Raw genomic sequence first — 16,887 nt, 5'->3', positions numbered from 1 at the left:
AATAAAAATATCAGAAAAATCTACTTGAGTACAGTAACGAAGTATTTGTACTTCGTTACTTCCCATCTCTGATTCTAAGAATAGATTGGTTGGAAACACAACCAATCTAGTTGGTCAATGCTATTTTGGTTGGATTAAACAATATAATGATAAGAATCTGAACAAGCCACTGGTTTCAGTTTTATTATTAGTATTTCACTGTATTGCTTTCTGGGAAAGACTTACAAGACTTTGTATTGGTTTACCTTTTAACAATATAGATTGGTTCAAAACACTGCCAAATTAGATTTGGTTTGGTTGGTTTAACGATAATATTGGTTGAACACATAACTTCCAACCAGAAAGCTTTAAAAGAAAAACTGTGAAATAACTATTATGTTTTTTTTTATCATTGCCCAAATTGCAAAAGCACTTTCACTGTCTGCTTGAGCTTATTTCACAAAAATGACAGAAAAACTGTACCTTAAAAGATTGTTCTCTTCTAAGACATTTTATGCACAAAAACCTTGCAAAAGCTTTTATAATACACATCAATCATGAACTATTTCAAAGAAACCTAAATGGGAAAAAAAAAAATAATCAGTCAATGATATCATTATGATTTGCAACACTTTTGCCGATCATGAGCTGATTCTTGTGTAATACCAGAGACACCATTTTATAGGCCATCACCTGGACTGAACCAGCCGAGGTTAATTTGAACTGACAAGGGGCAGGACTGCCTTACTACCAGGTGTTTTAGGAACTGAACTAATTGAATTTGTTTGTCCCAACTATTCAGAATGAAGGAGCTGAGTTACTGAGAGATTTCCGCTGGTGTCGTGGCTTTCCATACCTTTTTGCACCTCCCTTTCTTCACGTATTTAATACTTTTTCCCTGTGCCATTTCACTTTATTACACTTAACTCAATTTCTGGACATCTATGGTTTGATTTCTTTGTATGTGTTGACTGCATGGATTGTTACCGACATCTGGTGAAAATATCATGTCAATAGCATCTCTAGAAATATATTTACTGAGAAAAATGGTGATGTGTTCATTACTTACCACTGTATACTCTGGGGTCAATACAGACCTCTGGAGTACAATCTGCAAAGCATGTTGGATCAAATATTTACAGAGCCATGCTACCTCTCCTTCATCTCTCAAGTAAGCCAAATCAGTCATCAGTTGTCATCAAACAATTTCCTTCCAGATCAGCCTGCTCTCTCCCCTCAGACCAACCAGAAAGTTCAATTGACTTCCAGCGGTTCTTCGCTTCAAGATCATTTTTGCTTTTTGTAAATAAAACATTAAAACTCACTTGGTTTCCTGTTTGATTTTGCAAGTGGGTCAAATAACTACAAACTAACAAGACAAGAGCTTGCTGTTTTTCTCCCCACCCTTTTCGACTGTACCGTAGGTATGTTTTGCTTTTCTCAAAAGTTGTGTCAATTTTTTATACCTGACCTAATGGAATGCACTCCTTTAAAAGAGTTCAACTTTTATTTTGCTGGTCCACAGACTTTTTTTTTTTGAAGAAGTTTTAGGGTTCATCAATTTGCAATTTTATATAACCCTTTACGAACTTCCTGTTATTTTGTTAATTTTTGGACTTATTCTTTGGCAAGAGTAAAACATTTATTTAGCCAACCGAACCTGATTAGCTCCCTTGTGAGCTGAAAAGGGGGATGCTAGAAAAAGAAACAAATCCTGCATTAATTTTATCAGGGGAAAAAGGCAGTCATTTCAAGTATTTTTCCTATCTGATGTTTTAATGATAAAACTGATTACTCACTCATAATGTACTATAAAGGTATCTAAGCACATTGTGTTATTTCATGTAAATGATTTGTGTTTTAAGATATTTAACTCTTTCAAAGCAGTTTAGTCAAAGTGCATCCATTTTGCAAAATAAAACAAAGAGTTTAGTCAGCTGTTTAAGTGTGACCTCCGAGGAAGGGGAAATGGTTAAGTGAAGAGTGATGCTTCAAAGCCCAGTGGAGGGTCAGCATTGAACATCAACGATGTTCAACATAGGTTGTAAGGTTGTCAAACAGAATGACAGTCTGCTACACCACAAGGATGAAACAATAGTGATGTGGCAATTCCCAAACATTGGCCTTCTAATGTTGCCCCAATGATGAGACATTTAACTTGATTTTCTTAACACTCCTTTTTTAAATCATGTATATCTGCAAGGAAAGGGAGCAAAGGTAAGTGGGCTTGTTTTGTTCTTGTTATGAACAAAGCACATGATGCAATTAGATGAAATAGGCATGCAAATTTGTTTTCATCCCCAGGCGAGGGTTACAGAGAGAAAAACTATGAAGCAGCAAGTGGTTCAGTGGGAATAAAAGAGGAAGTGATCGGAGCCTGCAAATATCTCTGCTGATGAAACTAAATGTATGTCAAAGCTTCTGGTGTGAAATCTAAATTTGTTACATCTAAAAATAAAATGGTGGTATTTTTTTTATATAAGTCTTTATATTAAATAGGATTCTATATGTAATCCCATGTAATTACTATCTGATTTTTTTTTTTTTACTTCATTATCGAATAATTGCCCGTTCCATAGGAGGGAGTTCCATGGATTGTTTTTCTGCAGTTAAAATGACTGCTCTAGGACAACACCATTTTCTGGTAAGCTGCAATTGGCATTTTATAGCTCAGTGTGACAATCTGACTCAAAGAGTAGTTGCAGGAGAGAAGAATAAGATCTTTACTACTTTTTCTTCTGCAAAGCTCCATTTCTCGGAGGTCCTCATGAAACGGCAGCAATTTTTCAAATTCCTGGCATCTCAGCAGGGCAAAGATGCGATGAAGGCCTTGGAGCAGAGGATGGAGCTGCAGGGGCGATTCTTCCTCTTCTTTAAATCCAGATATGTTTTTATTCAGTGTCCTACAAGCTACATTTAAATTAAGTCAAATTAAGCATTTTATTGATTCCTACATGGAAAAGGATCAGTGTACTTGAAAAAAACAAAAGCACAAGCAGACTAAGCTAAAGAAAGAAGTACATGCCTAATGAAATTTTTCAAATAGGATAGCTTTGAAAGCACATTCATATTATCTACAATTTCTCCTCTGTGTTAAATTGAATTAAAGTGGGAAAAACTGTTTTGGTCTTATTCAAGGCTAAGAGTAACTTATTAGATTTTAGACTATAAAATTGTGTTATGAGCAACACCTAAAATGCAACACCAGTAGAAAAGTCAGAAGCAAACAGAATTTGACATATGGCAAATGCATACCTGTTAGCCTTTAGATGATGGTATCCAAGACTTCCATTTCTTTTTCTTCCTCTCATCTTTCCTGTGCAGAGTCAGAGATCTACAGGCACATTACTTCTCATTAGCATTCTTGATGCGCTTTGCATTGATCATTAATTGAATATAAAGCCTAATCCAGGTGTGCTAATTTCCACAAGCACTGTGATTTATAATAGAAGGATGTGCATGTTTATTACATCTTATTATGTCCTCTTCATAGCTTCTGTGCACTCTTACGATTTTAATATATGTCATACACCTTGTTTCATGTATGAGGGCATAGAAAATTAGCTGTTTTTTGGTATTACAGGAATTGATGATCAAACTGGGTGCAAAAGGTGACTTCCATGGCTGGTTTATGTAAGAAAAAGGAGAATCAGAAGGTTAGGCACACTGAACATCACACTGAATACCACATCTCCATTTAGACACAGAAGAAAAACTTTCTCATAGTTGTTTCAATGGTAAGTAAAAAAAAAGACACCCTCACAAATATCATACCTCAATGCAGTTATTTAATATTCCTCCATTTCATTCCTGACAGGTGCATAGACATACAGTCTAACTGAATCAAGAGATGATACCAGATCCTCTTTTTGTTCCAAACATGAAGGTCCTAGCAGCATAATACTTTAAACCAGACTCCACAAAACACAACGGGTTAAAACCAATTTAGCAAGGAACTGATTCATGCATTTTATGCCTTAGCTTTAATAGCTGATTTTATCGGTCTTCCTTTATTGCAAACTTAATAAATCTGTAATTGATAACGTTGAGACACTATATGTTGTCAGTAGCACCCGGTGAACACATTATAGGGCTGCTGCAGCTAGGATTCAAGTATTTTTTAAGCAAGTTCTTAATTTTGATTTTCTCAAAAGAGAAAAGCAAGCACTGACATTTACTGAGCAATATGTGAGGGAGTATGTATTAAGGTGACAAAATGAAAAAAACAACAATCTTTACATTTCATTGTATTTTTCAAATATATTTAACATGTCACTTTAATTTTAGGTTTTGGAATTGAATCCTTTTTCTGCTGGTAGCTACTTCTGCGCCAACCCTTATCCCTTTAGTCTGGATACATGATGATGGGCTAATATCATGCTGTTATCCTTTCAGTCTCTTCTTTCTTTTTCCACAGCTCAGTAAACTGGAGCCTGTGCTGCAAATGTTCACAGTAGAGGATGAGAAACAATTAAAGAGGACCTTGCAGCGCCTTGATGTACTTGCAAAGGTAATCAGAAGTCAGATACAAACTCTACACTTTATTTCTTGTCATAAAAATTGTATGGGCACGTATCTCTGGTTAACATTCATCCATCCACTTGCCGATCTGTCCTTCTGTCCGTCCGTCCTAAAAAATAACAAAACAAAATGCAAAAAGTATGGCAATGCATTGCGTTTTGTAAGAAAAAACTTATTTCCCTGTCTCTTCAGAAGTCCAAATTATAAAAAAGACAAACACCAAACAAAAATACAGATTCTTATTGGAAAGAAAAAATACATTAAGGGGGAAATTAATTAACTTTAATGACATATATCCTGTTGCAGTTTTCATTAGAAAATAGTATTTATTTAATGGTGATAAAGAGCAAGCCTATTTCCAACCAGCAATCAGCAAACTTATGTTGGATTCACAGAGGATATACAACATAGAAAAGGCTGTTACTTTCAACACCTACCAGTGCTCCTTAAAGGTCAGAACCACAGGACATCAACACACAGTTACTTTCATGGGTTGGACAGAATTTTCAGTGAATTGGTTAGAATATCATATGTAGAGTTCTAGAGGTGTAGTGGAACTGGTTAAACCTCAACAAAATCTCACCTGCTCTTCCTTTTCTATTCTTCAGGAAGCCTACAATAAAGTAGCTATGGATGTGGAACTGTCCGAAAGGGTGGGTGGGTGTTTTGCTGCTAAGCTGATGTGTGGAGCATACATGTTTCAGGAGCAAGAGAGAGCAAAGAAGTTGCAATACGAGGAGCTTATTAACCCTGACTATGGATCTACCAGCAGGATGTACCACAGGTTTGAGCCGGAGCTTGTTTCTTTGCACATTGAAAGCTTTCAGCTAACTGAATCCACTGTCTCAAACTGGATTAGTTAGTGCAAAAAAAAAAAAATGTCACAATTTTACAAATCTCATTATAAGTATTGTGTAATTTCTCCAGCTAAATTAGAAACAGCAATTTGGCTTCCTAGTTTAAAAAAAGGAAACTGAGAATAAACCCAACTGTTAAATCAGAAAATGGGGAGAAGAAAAATAAGTTATACTGTGATAATCTCCACATGTGTTGTTTTTTTAACCAGTATATTAAAAATAAATTTGACTTTTCTAGTTAAAATAACATGGTCTAATTTATGAAATAGTCATATTAGTAGCACTAATTAACAGTATTTACCATTAAAAGGAAAGACATGTCAGCAGAGGATATTGATACTTTCTAAATGAGAATTGGCCAATTAAGTAATTCAGCAACTGATGAAAATTGTTTCAAAATGTTATGTTCCTTTGCTGTTTCTCCTATATGGTGTTGCTTGCTCTGCCCCTGGTCTGAAACTTAATAGTTTTGGAAACGCATTTTGAAAACGCATTTTGGCTAGTTATGATTTTAAGGTGGTCAGTTGGTGCAAACATCATGCAAATCCAAATTTACACCAAAATCAAGAAGTACTACAGACTCAAAGAAATAGACAAGCAAACACAAAAATGAGACTCACAGATGGCATAATAGAAACTTCTACAGTCAATTCCTGTTCATATTTTTTTTTTATTTTTTTGGTCCTTTGTCAAGGTGCTTGTACTATGTGCTTGATGAGATTGCTCTTAACAGAAAGGCCAATGTTATGGTTGCTTCTCATACTTAAAAAAAAACACTAATACACCCTAATAAGGTGAGATTAGATTTCTTCCTAAACGCATGGTGTTTTTAAAGCGTTTAAAAACTGCTATTTCCCTCTAGACCAGGTGTTTCAGGAACTGCGCTAATTTGATTTGTTTGTTCCAACCATTCAAAATGAAAGAGCTGGGTCCATTACCAACAGAGAACAAGGTGTTCTTTGGTCAACTACTGGGCATGTGTGATCAGATCAGCTTCCCACTGGGTGAGGAAACACACAACACTCTGTCCACTCTCTTCCACGGTCATACAGGGACAAGGCAACAATTCTTCCTGCCTTATGTAACAGTGGCTGGTGAGTTCCAGTCCAGCTTCTGCAGGATGTGCATTATCTTTTCTCCCTCCCCTGTAGCTCTCAGCTGCATCCGAGAAGACCTTCGAGCTACACTCAGGCACCTTATAGGTTACACGGACAAACATTTCACATGTCAAAGCCATCCCCCAGTCTACAATTTGACATATGAACTGAGACACCTCAGTATTGACCAGCTGTCCTAACGAAGCGTCACTGTTACTTCTCACCACTTTATTTGTCAGTCAGACAGACACACTGGCAGGCAGTTGTCTGTCAATGTGGAGCTCAGGATAAAATGACCTGACAGACACACACCTATTCATGTTGTTGCTTTCTAAAGAGAGAGTGCAGCTGGACTGGAATCATTGGCTTCCAAGGCAAAAATAAAAGAGTGGAGCTGAGATTTTCCTTATTTGTTTTTCACTAAAATTCCAAAATGTTTGTATTTTCTATGAAATTGTGTTTAAGGAATATTGCTAGCCTGGAGGATTTTGTCAAGACTTTGTTTTGCCTCAAGCTGTCTGGTTTGATGTGTTATACCCATGATTCTGTATTGAACATTCATCTGAAATGTAGACCCCAAGTGAAAAGAAAAAAAAATTGTTATGCTCAGCAGCAAACCTGACAACTTCAAAGTTAATGCAGCAGAGAGCTGAAGCTACAGCAAGAGTCCATTTGTCAGATTTCCTTTTGGGGGGAGCCTGAAATAAAAATTTAAACTCATGTTCTGCAGACATAGTCATAGTATCCTTATGGTATAATAATACCGTCTAAGAATACCATGGTTTTAACTTATTATCCAAAAAATGCATCTTCTAAGTTTAACACAGTTTCTGAAATTTACTTTTTGATCTGCAAAGGATTTCCCTCTGTCCACTACAGCTAGTTGGATGGACTGAAAAGTTCATTCAGTTTAATCGAATAGCATCAATTAAAACACATGCAATTTCAAGGCCCTTTTTAAATACAATTAATTCTAATCATACAAGCAGAATAATTGAAAGTTTTCTTTCTAAGAAACCCAGCCGATTGCATCGAGTCATTGACTTTGCAGGATTTGTTCCTTGTGGAGGAGCATCTGTAGCAACACTCGACAGTGGTTTGCATTGTAATGTTAATATGTAGCAATCTCTTTTGCTGAGCATGCATATATCAAGAGTGTAAAGGAAAGCTTACTAGGAAGAAACCTCCAGCAGAACAAGGCTCAGCATCAACAGCCTTCATCCTAGACCGACGGAGGGTTTTAGCAGACAGAGCAGACTGATAAAAGGAGCACAGATGCACCGTTTCCTGAATATTCTAAACTTTAAAGAAGTAAAATATTAACTGCATTGAAATCTTGTATCATTGCTTCATACATTTTTCATGTAATATTATGAATTTAATGTCATGGACCCAAAAAATGTTGCTTTCTTTGTAATATTTATAAAACTATAAAACTTTTGATTAGTTTAAGACTACAGGCTCCTGGACCAAAAACAAAACTCAAGCATTACATGTTTTTATGCAATGATAGAATATCTCTTTTTTTAAATTGTCTTTTTCCAGGCAGGTTTCTCCGTCTACAAGTATTTCCCCTTTGGGCCGGTGAGTGAGGTGATGCCCTACTTGTCCCAGCGGGCACGGGAGAACCAAGGCTTTTTTGAAAGGGCCCAAAAAGACCGGCTGTGGAATCAGCTGAAACTTATACTTGTCTCTGGGGGGCTTCTCTACAGACCGGTGTACTGAAGACAGTAGAAGCAGAGGCCCGAGAGGAGAGTTTGTCAGCTTTTTCAGGGTTTTTTTTTTTTCTTTACTAAGCAGTAGATACCATGAACCATTCTCTCTAGCTTGATAACTACTATTGATGCAGCTGTCTGCTCCAACTTTCCCTTTGTGCATTTTCTGTTTTACAGTGCCCTGTAGTTCTTCCTAATAAAGTTCCATGGACAGTGTGGAGTTTTATTTTTTTCACACACCTTCAACCCATCCAAGGGCTCTTACTGTTCCCTATTTCTCTCTTTATCCACCCCAGGTCCTAACAGCATTCCTCATTTTTGTTACTCTACTATCTGTAGAGCTCTGTTATCCATCAAGGGGACATCTTTACAGCTCCAAAAGGACTCCCTAAAATGTCAACAACACTAGGGTGGACATCCTTCTTTATTACTCCATTTATCTTGGAGAGGGAAAACAATCATAAAAACAACTGACTGGATTTAAATTGCAGCAAAGGACGGATTCTATATTTGAAATCTTTCTTTTTTCCAAGCCACGTATGCTGACGGCCCCTCTGTTCTGTATTTTTGTTTCTGAAGGGGCAATGCCAGTTTTAACACAAGGCTTGTTTATAAATCATCAAAGAAAACTAAACTTTGCAGAACATCCTTTATCCTTTCTTAAAGAGTTCAAGGGTTATTGTCTTTGTGCTTATAAGTGTTGTTATAAGATACAACAGTGAAACATTGCAGATAAAATCATAGAAATGGTGAATACATCTGTTTTATACATGGGCAAACCAGTTAATTTTTTGTTCTACTTTGACACTGTTTTATTGACTTATTTGGAGTTTGATTAATTACACTGGCATACAATAAATACATTTGGAGCAATGTATTTAGAGTTTGAATTGCCAAAGATTTTCAGTTATATTAATCAGCTCATTATTGATGTAAAAGCACACATAGTCATCTGTGCATTTATATTCAGTTTCCACGTATCAATGCATTGTAGAATCCCCTATGTCTGCATTTTTAGACAGTTTTGCACATCTAGGGACTACATTTTTTGCCATCATTTCTTTGCAAAACGCTTTAGGCTCAGTCAAACTGCATGGTGTAATGGGTGTTTATGAACCCTGTTATATTTAATTTAGTGTTTTCTTTTTCCCTTATTACCTGCTGGTCCTCTGCACTCCAAAAAATAAAAAAAATCTAATTTAAGTAAGATTTTTTAAATTTTATTCTTGAATTGACCAGGTAAGTGAGAAACGTTGCCAATGAAAATCAAAAATTACATTTAAAATAAGAAAGAAACAACCGCGATCTATTATTTCAAGTGTATATTACATACAGATCTTATTTTAAGGGTAAAAATAACAATTCCATTGGCAGATAATTTTATTTACCTACACATGTTAGGGGTTGATTCCCTTTAAAGAAATGTTTACTTTTAGCACTGTGTTTATGTACTGTTCCCATCCTGGTGTCATCCATGGGTTACTGTGCTCACTGGTTCCTGTGAGTTATTAAAATATATCCATCATCATGAGCCTGCTGATGTGCTGTTGCCTCCATCTCCACAAACCATGACAAATAGAGTTTTGCTTGTAGGCCAAAACATTATGTTTTGGTTTGACCAGATTAAATTAAAGATCTCCCACATACTCAGAGCTGTACCTTCAACTAATTCTTGCAACTATCCTACGGATATGTGGCCATTGCACAAGTTTAATTCTGGACAAATGTACATCTAAGATTCTCCAATACCTTTTAATATATAATAATGAATGTTTTTGTATAACTTTGCAGAAACCGTGTAAGTGCAATTGGTTGGACTAGATTTAATTCAAGGCTACTATAGTAAAGGGCCCTGAATACAAATGCTCTCCTAAAAGTTACTTTGAGATTTGATTAGTGTTATATTTTCCATCTTAAAACAATTAATTCCAAATGAAACACTTGCATTTTTGTGTATTTTAGTTTTGTAGTGGTAAAGAATGATTTATATTTACCCCCAAAATGATAGAGAGGAGAGTTAATTTCAAGCTTAGGTATCACCAGGAAATATATTTTATTCAGTTATTGATACACAGTATTTATGTCCAAGGGGAAAATGAGCTTCACGGTAATTATGGCCTCGTCATTTTGTACGAGGAGTCAGTGCTCTGTAGACCATCATCATTTAATTACCCCTGATACTTCACTCAGTGCAGATCACAGAAATTGGATGCATTAATCATTACTCAAAAGAAATGTTAGTGACTGGTGAGTTTAAGAGAGACAGAGCACTGCAGAGCTGTCACTGTTGCTCCATTCCATTGGTTTAATTAAGAATCTAGATGCCTTTGATTTTTTTTGGGAACACCTTCTGGGTATATATTTGTCTATGAAATCCATTCTTACCGGTTGCTGGAAAGCTTCTCGGTGTGTGTGGAAGATAATGTGTCCCAATTTTCTAACAAAAACTGATTGCAGTTTTTTTCTGAATGCTTAAACCCTAAACATGATTTGATAGCACAATTTCTATCACTATTAACAAATAGCAAAACCTCTCACTGAGTTTGCAAAACTGAAAGCATAGACACTCCTTTGCAATTTGATAAAACACCCTTTTCAAAACTACAATCCACTGCACAGCAGTCCTTTTGTGGAACACAACTCATTTCTTTACACTCAATTTCATAATGTTTAACGCACTCCTAGCAAAACAATACACACATATATGGCCATTTTTCACACAAGTTTACCAACTGGAGCACATTGTCAAATTTAAAACTGTTTTAGATAATTAGTTCACTTTGCAATCAGCCTAAGCAGCACTATAAATTAGCAACAGGTGTGCTGTCTCTGTGAAGTACAATGGAGGGAGCAAGAAGAGTGAAAATTAGAGGAGGAGAACAGTTACGACATCATATGGGACAATATCAGTTTCCATAGGGCTGTTTTGGTCCACAACTGGTTTACAGATCCCCCACTCTCCACTGCACTCAACCTCCCTGCATACGATTGAAGAGTTCTTCTCTGCCTGGCAATGGAAGGTCTATGACCGTCATCCCCATCAATGCACACCTTTTACAGGCAATGGAGGCAACATGTGGGGATGTTGACCAGACGTCATGTCAGGTTTGGATACGGCAGTCCAGGTGATATTTCCCCGGTGCCTTGGACAAGAGGACAATGTGACAACGCATGTGATGTGGATGAAGTCTTGTTGCCGGATCCAGAGAGACGACACAATGTCGATTTTTTTTCTCTCAGTGATTTTTGTTTTGACTTGGGAAAAAACCCACTAATGTTTGATTTGATGTCTGTAAATGAGCACCAATACAGTATGTTTGGGTCCCTGTATGTTCTGGATCCCTGTATGTTTACAGAACTATGACAAAAGTATGACCTCAAGCTGACATATCCTACCTTGTGCACAGCGAAAGCAAAAGCCAGATGTTTTATTTATACCATCAATGTGTAGTTGGCACATGTGTGCTTATTAGTGATATGATGGCTTGTTTTAACTGTTTGATACAGAAATACTGTTTTTGCATAGGTTTGAAGAGCTAAGTAAGGTTTATTAACTTTTGCAATAGAACTCCAATGTTTTGGTGATTTGGAGAAAAGTTTTTTTTAATTTTTGTATAGAGTTTTGCAAAAAGAGCCAATAGTTACAAAAATTGTGCTTAAGACATCAGAAGAAATTGTAATAGAAATGCTTTTCATTTTCAAAGTACTGCTTGACTAATAAATAAAAAAAGAAATTAGTACATATTGAATTTTCATTTTCTTCAAGACTGTTATTTTTTGTTTAAATTAATTACATTTTTTATTCAAAAATTGAAAATTATTTGTAAAAATGTCCCAGCAAAAAAACAAGCATTTTGAAATATGAGATTTGAAAAAGTTTTTTTGACATAAATTACCCATTGATAACCCAAACTGCTTTTTGTTTTGTTTTTTGATTTTTTCTGCTAGATTGCTTATTTAGTTAATTATTCAAAGTATTAATAAAATAACATTCCCAGAAAAAAGAACAGAACATGAAAACGTTTCTTTTAATCCATTTGATTAAGAAAATATGTGTTAATGTTTACCTTTTTTATCATAAAGGCCCTACAAATCACTGCTCATCTAGAAATGAAGCAATATTGTTCAGGGAAAAAACATTCCTCTTTTTAAAAAAGAACAAAAACTGAGTGGATTGGCTTGGTGCTGCATCCCAGCTGCTACTTGGGCAATAATCGGGGATTGTGTGGCAATACATGAACTGACGGAACTGAATATAGTGGCTTTGAGCCGCTGTGGAGTATCATGTATTTTTATTTGTTGACAGCAAACTGAGAGATTACAGAAAACCATCCGCATTCTGTTTAAAAGCCGCAATCATAGAAAGATAATGATAGAGATTTATTACTCTCTATGGGATCACAGGTGGAGTCATCAAAATAATTTTTGTAAAATATATTTGAAGGCTGACATACAGTAATATGAGGTCTGAATGCAGTGGGATGGTTTTCATCCTTCACCTCACTGGATTTTATACAACTAGAGTCACATCTGTTTTCTCTCTGACGTTAACATTTTAGGTTGAACCAGAAATTATGCAAGCTGCAGAAATGTTACTTTACCTCTAACCACAAGCTGATTGACCTTTTGTTATGGATTTGAAAAACAGAACAATCCAGCTGGCTGTTTATTTAATTGACTGTAGTTTTCCAATTGTCCTACTCTGTAAACCAAAAAAATACACTCACCATGGACATAAAGGGGGGAAAAAACAGACTTACATTAATAGACAGCAGACTATATTTCTAAACATTGCACCAAAATTTCAAAATATATTCTACATGGTCAGCCAGAATCCGGAGGGCAGTCTAAGTCTGTCAAAATGCTACATGACACCTTGTCAATATTTAACAGCAACATCTGACACTAACATGACTCAAATGTCAAACCAGGAGGAAGACTTGTTAAAATTCAGCAAGTCAATGACATTTCTCTGTAAAATAATTGGCAACACATAAGAAGGTGAACACAAAATCCCAAGTGATTTCAGAAGAACAAGAAGCAAACAAAGCTTAAACTTGGCCGGCACAAGCTAATCTTGGAGACATATACCTGTCAGGCTGTCCTTGAATGAATGTAGCCTTTGAAATGAAAACAAAAATAATGCTCATAGTAAGTATAACATTTAATCTCCCAGACCTAACAAACCACACAATCATAGTCTGCCTGATGTTACATTCTTTGTGTTTTAGATACTTTATATCTTCAGCGTATATTGCTATAAAATAATGAATGATTGTTTAGTTAAACTAGTTTGTCAAGTTTTGTTTTGTAGGTTAGATTATGAACCCTGGTTATGGACAGTATTTAACATAGGTGTTAAATAGTGCCCTTAGTTTCATGTGTTTTACAGGGTGTGAAATCTATTACTTAGAAAATAATAGTTTCATACAATAAAATTATTATCTATTTTATTTTTCTTGCTTAATTAACACTTGACCTTCTGGGGATGAATATTCAATCATTTACATTTAATATGAGATTCCCCTAGCAGACAAAAAAAAAAAAAGTAGGAGTTAGTCCTGAAATCGAAGGGTTGACAGTTCGAGCCACGGCTCCGGCTTTAAGTCGTTGTGCTCTTGGGCAAGACACTTAACCTGCACTGTCTATTGATGGTGCTCAGAGGGCCAGTGTACAGCAGCCATACCCTGGCGCTTCTGTCAGTGAGCCCCAGTGCAGCTGTGGCTACAATGCAGCTGCAATCATTGGTGTGGGAGTGACTGAATGTAGTGTAATGCACTTTGGTCAAGTCTCCTTACTTGAAAAAGCGCTATATAAGTACAGGCATTTTTCCATTTATCTTATTTAATGCATTCATCATGCCAAATCTAGTAAACATCAGTGCACATGGAGTATCTACAAAGTGTTTAATAAGATCTACTAAAATCATTAAGTCAATGCATTTGGCAAGAACTTGAATGTATGAACTTGAGTTTAAATGTGTCCTGATTGGGTTGATTTGACTGTATGTGTATGCATTTAATAGAACGTTTGGTTAGTAGACCACAAAAAATAAAGTGGTGCCATATAAATACCTGAAACTAGATAATGAGGTAATGTCTGCAGCATTTAAGAAAGCAATTAACTAGGGCAAAACAAATCAGCAGGTTCTGTTTGCTTTAGTATCAAATGCACTCAAACGTTAAAAATTGATTGTAATTTAGCACTTCTAAATATTACTGGGTATTTGATTCAGTCATGAATGGAAGAGTTGTTGTCAGTTACCATCACCTAATTGGAAATTTGAAGAATCATTGGACAGAGTTAACCCCGTTGCCAAGGCCCAGTCCCAGAGTGACGGAAGCCCCTCGGCTTCCATAATGCACTGATGTGAACCAGCGAGTAAACAAATGGGTCGTAAAGATAACAGATGGGAGCTGTGATCACTAATCTCATCGCCCTATATAGAGTGGCAGAAGCACAGATAATCAAGGGAGTGGGAAAAAAGAGAAAGCATGTTATCTCGTATGTCATGCACACTGGAAAGTTTGCACTTGACACACTTTTGTTTCACACACCAAAGCCTCAAATAGTGCCACCTCCATCAGTCTCATCACTGAGCCATCAAATCAAGATCAGTGCAGACTCTCCTGAGTGGATCCGTCTGGCACAGTGTTGAGATTTGTTACAATTGTTTTTTTGAAAAGGAAGAACTGGGAGAAAAATGCTAAGTATCAAACACATCACATGCTTCTCACACCCCCAAAATTACGAAAAAGCTTCCACTTAGTCTGTGACCATCTAGATTATGTTTCCAGTTTTGTTGACTCGAGGTGTACATAGCCATCAATGAAAATTTTGAAACGATAATGACCATCATTCCTTTGTCTGTAAAAAGCAGTTTTACCTCAACACACAAACCACTTATATTCTAAAGAAAGCCCACACATTATTGATCATCAAACCACTTTCATCTCTTCACTATATGCTTTTTCTTTTTACCTCGAAAGAGTCTTTTATTTTTGTTGCACCAACAGGTCATAGATTACCCATGCACAAAAAAGAAAGAATAGGATGGGGGGCTTTTCTGTATGTTTGTAAATGAACCAAAACTTCTCAGAGGATGATATCAGTGAAGGAGGAGGAAATAAAGCAGGCATCCCATATAGCAATGTTTCATTTATTTTACTGTACTTTGATGAGTCCCACAGTGCCCATTAATGCACATCTAACACATAAAAACACAAATGGATGTGTGACAGGGTGTGTATGGAACTACCCCCCCTCCTTCTAAAAAAAATAAACAACAACAAAAAAACTAATAAGAAAGCAATGTTTAGCTAATCATTCACTGACTTACACAAACACTCATGGTAGGTCACGCTCACATTTTCCCCCTAATCAGATCCTTCATCTATCAGCGAGAGGTGAGAGATGATTTTGAGCGGCTCAGTGTTTTGATCATTAGTTTGGTCTCATGGAGTGCAGTAGCAGTGAAAAATGAGACCACTATCTCATGGCCACCTGTTCTTTCAATAAGAAAAAGAACAATGTCCCGTCACAGCATAGATTGGACTTGATGTATGGAGGGGAAAACATGTTGGTGTGTTTCTCCAGTTTAGTGTTTATTTGTGCCTGCCTTCCTCCGTGTTCCATTCAGCCAATATGGTATATGATATCCACAACAAAGCTTGGTGGAGGATAACAGATGTTTACAGAATGAATATATCCCACCTGCCAGGTCACAAAAGGCAAGATGGCACAATTGTATTTATGTATGTATGATGTCAACATTTCAAGACTCACAGTGACTCCGCTTGTCTCATATCTGTTGTTATTATTATGCTTTTTCTTTAGGTTAAATGGGAATGTTTTCCTATCCTTATATTTGAGAGAGATCCTGTGGAGATGCCTGGGATTGAGAGACGGAGCAAAAAGAGTAGGAATATTCCAATTCAAACTCTTATTTCAGCTATTCCTAATGCAGCTGCTGTTAAATGTGATGGGCCCACAGTATGCAGCTATTTCAAATAGTAAATGAAAGGCCGATCATGCGCAAACTTAGAAGACATAAGGACACACTAAAAGAGTCTCAATGCAAACTCATCCAGATCACTTTGAATTTGCGTAAGCTGAAGCAACACTACACTACAAAAACCTTTTAAGAATGGAAATACAGTCTAACAAAATTATGAAAACAGATGGGCGGCTTATCTCTCTCGGGTGACCAACCCAAGGCTATGATGGAGTATAAAGCTGTTTGATGCCTTTGCAGCTATTTAAGCCAGAGCATCTCCTTCCCTTTCAGCACTACAAAGTTCTTGATCTGACAGCCATTTGTTTTAGTGTGGGTATTTGCAGTGTGAGGTTTTTCCTTTTTCATTGTTTAGCCTCATTGCACACGTAACTGATTATTCATTGTTGTACATTTTTCTTATAATGCAGTGGATGTAGGCCAGCAGTCAAACAATAAGAAATAAATCATGTAATTATTCCAGAATACCAGATATTCTTCTTTGTGAACACTTTTCTGTTGGCTTATTTTACCAAGAGGAAAATAGCTTCTCATTTCAAGAACTTCAGACTAATTATAGCATTAACAAGGTCTAAGTTAGCCTGTATACCTGGCAATGATTTGACCTTACTGTACTCCTATGTTACATAAATTAGTATATCTGTACTATGAACGATGCAGACATCAGGTGAATGTCTGCAAAATATCTGCAAAAAAGTTGATTT

At 36.3% G+C, this 16,887-nt stretch overlaps 1 pseudogene; it reads left to right on the top strand.

Annotated features, from left to right (window-relative positions):
* Window positions 1-8,179, top strand: part of LOC107087316 — a 17,671-nt pseudogene extending 9,492 nt beyond the window's left edge.
* Window positions 8,180-16,887: the final 8,708 nt, after the last annotated feature.

Source organism: Cyprinodon variegatus, unplaced genomic scaffold, assembly GCF_000732505.1.
Source record: "Cyprinodon variegatus isolate N-32 unplaced genomic scaffold, C_variegatus-1.0 Scaffold180, whole genome shotgun sequence".
Lineage (NCBI taxonomy): Eukaryota > Metazoa > Chordata > Actinopteri > Cyprinodontiformes > Cyprinodontidae > Cyprinodon > Cyprinodon variegatus.
Note: the sequence above shows the minus strand (reverse complement) of the source record. Positions and strands in the feature narration are given on the sequence as shown.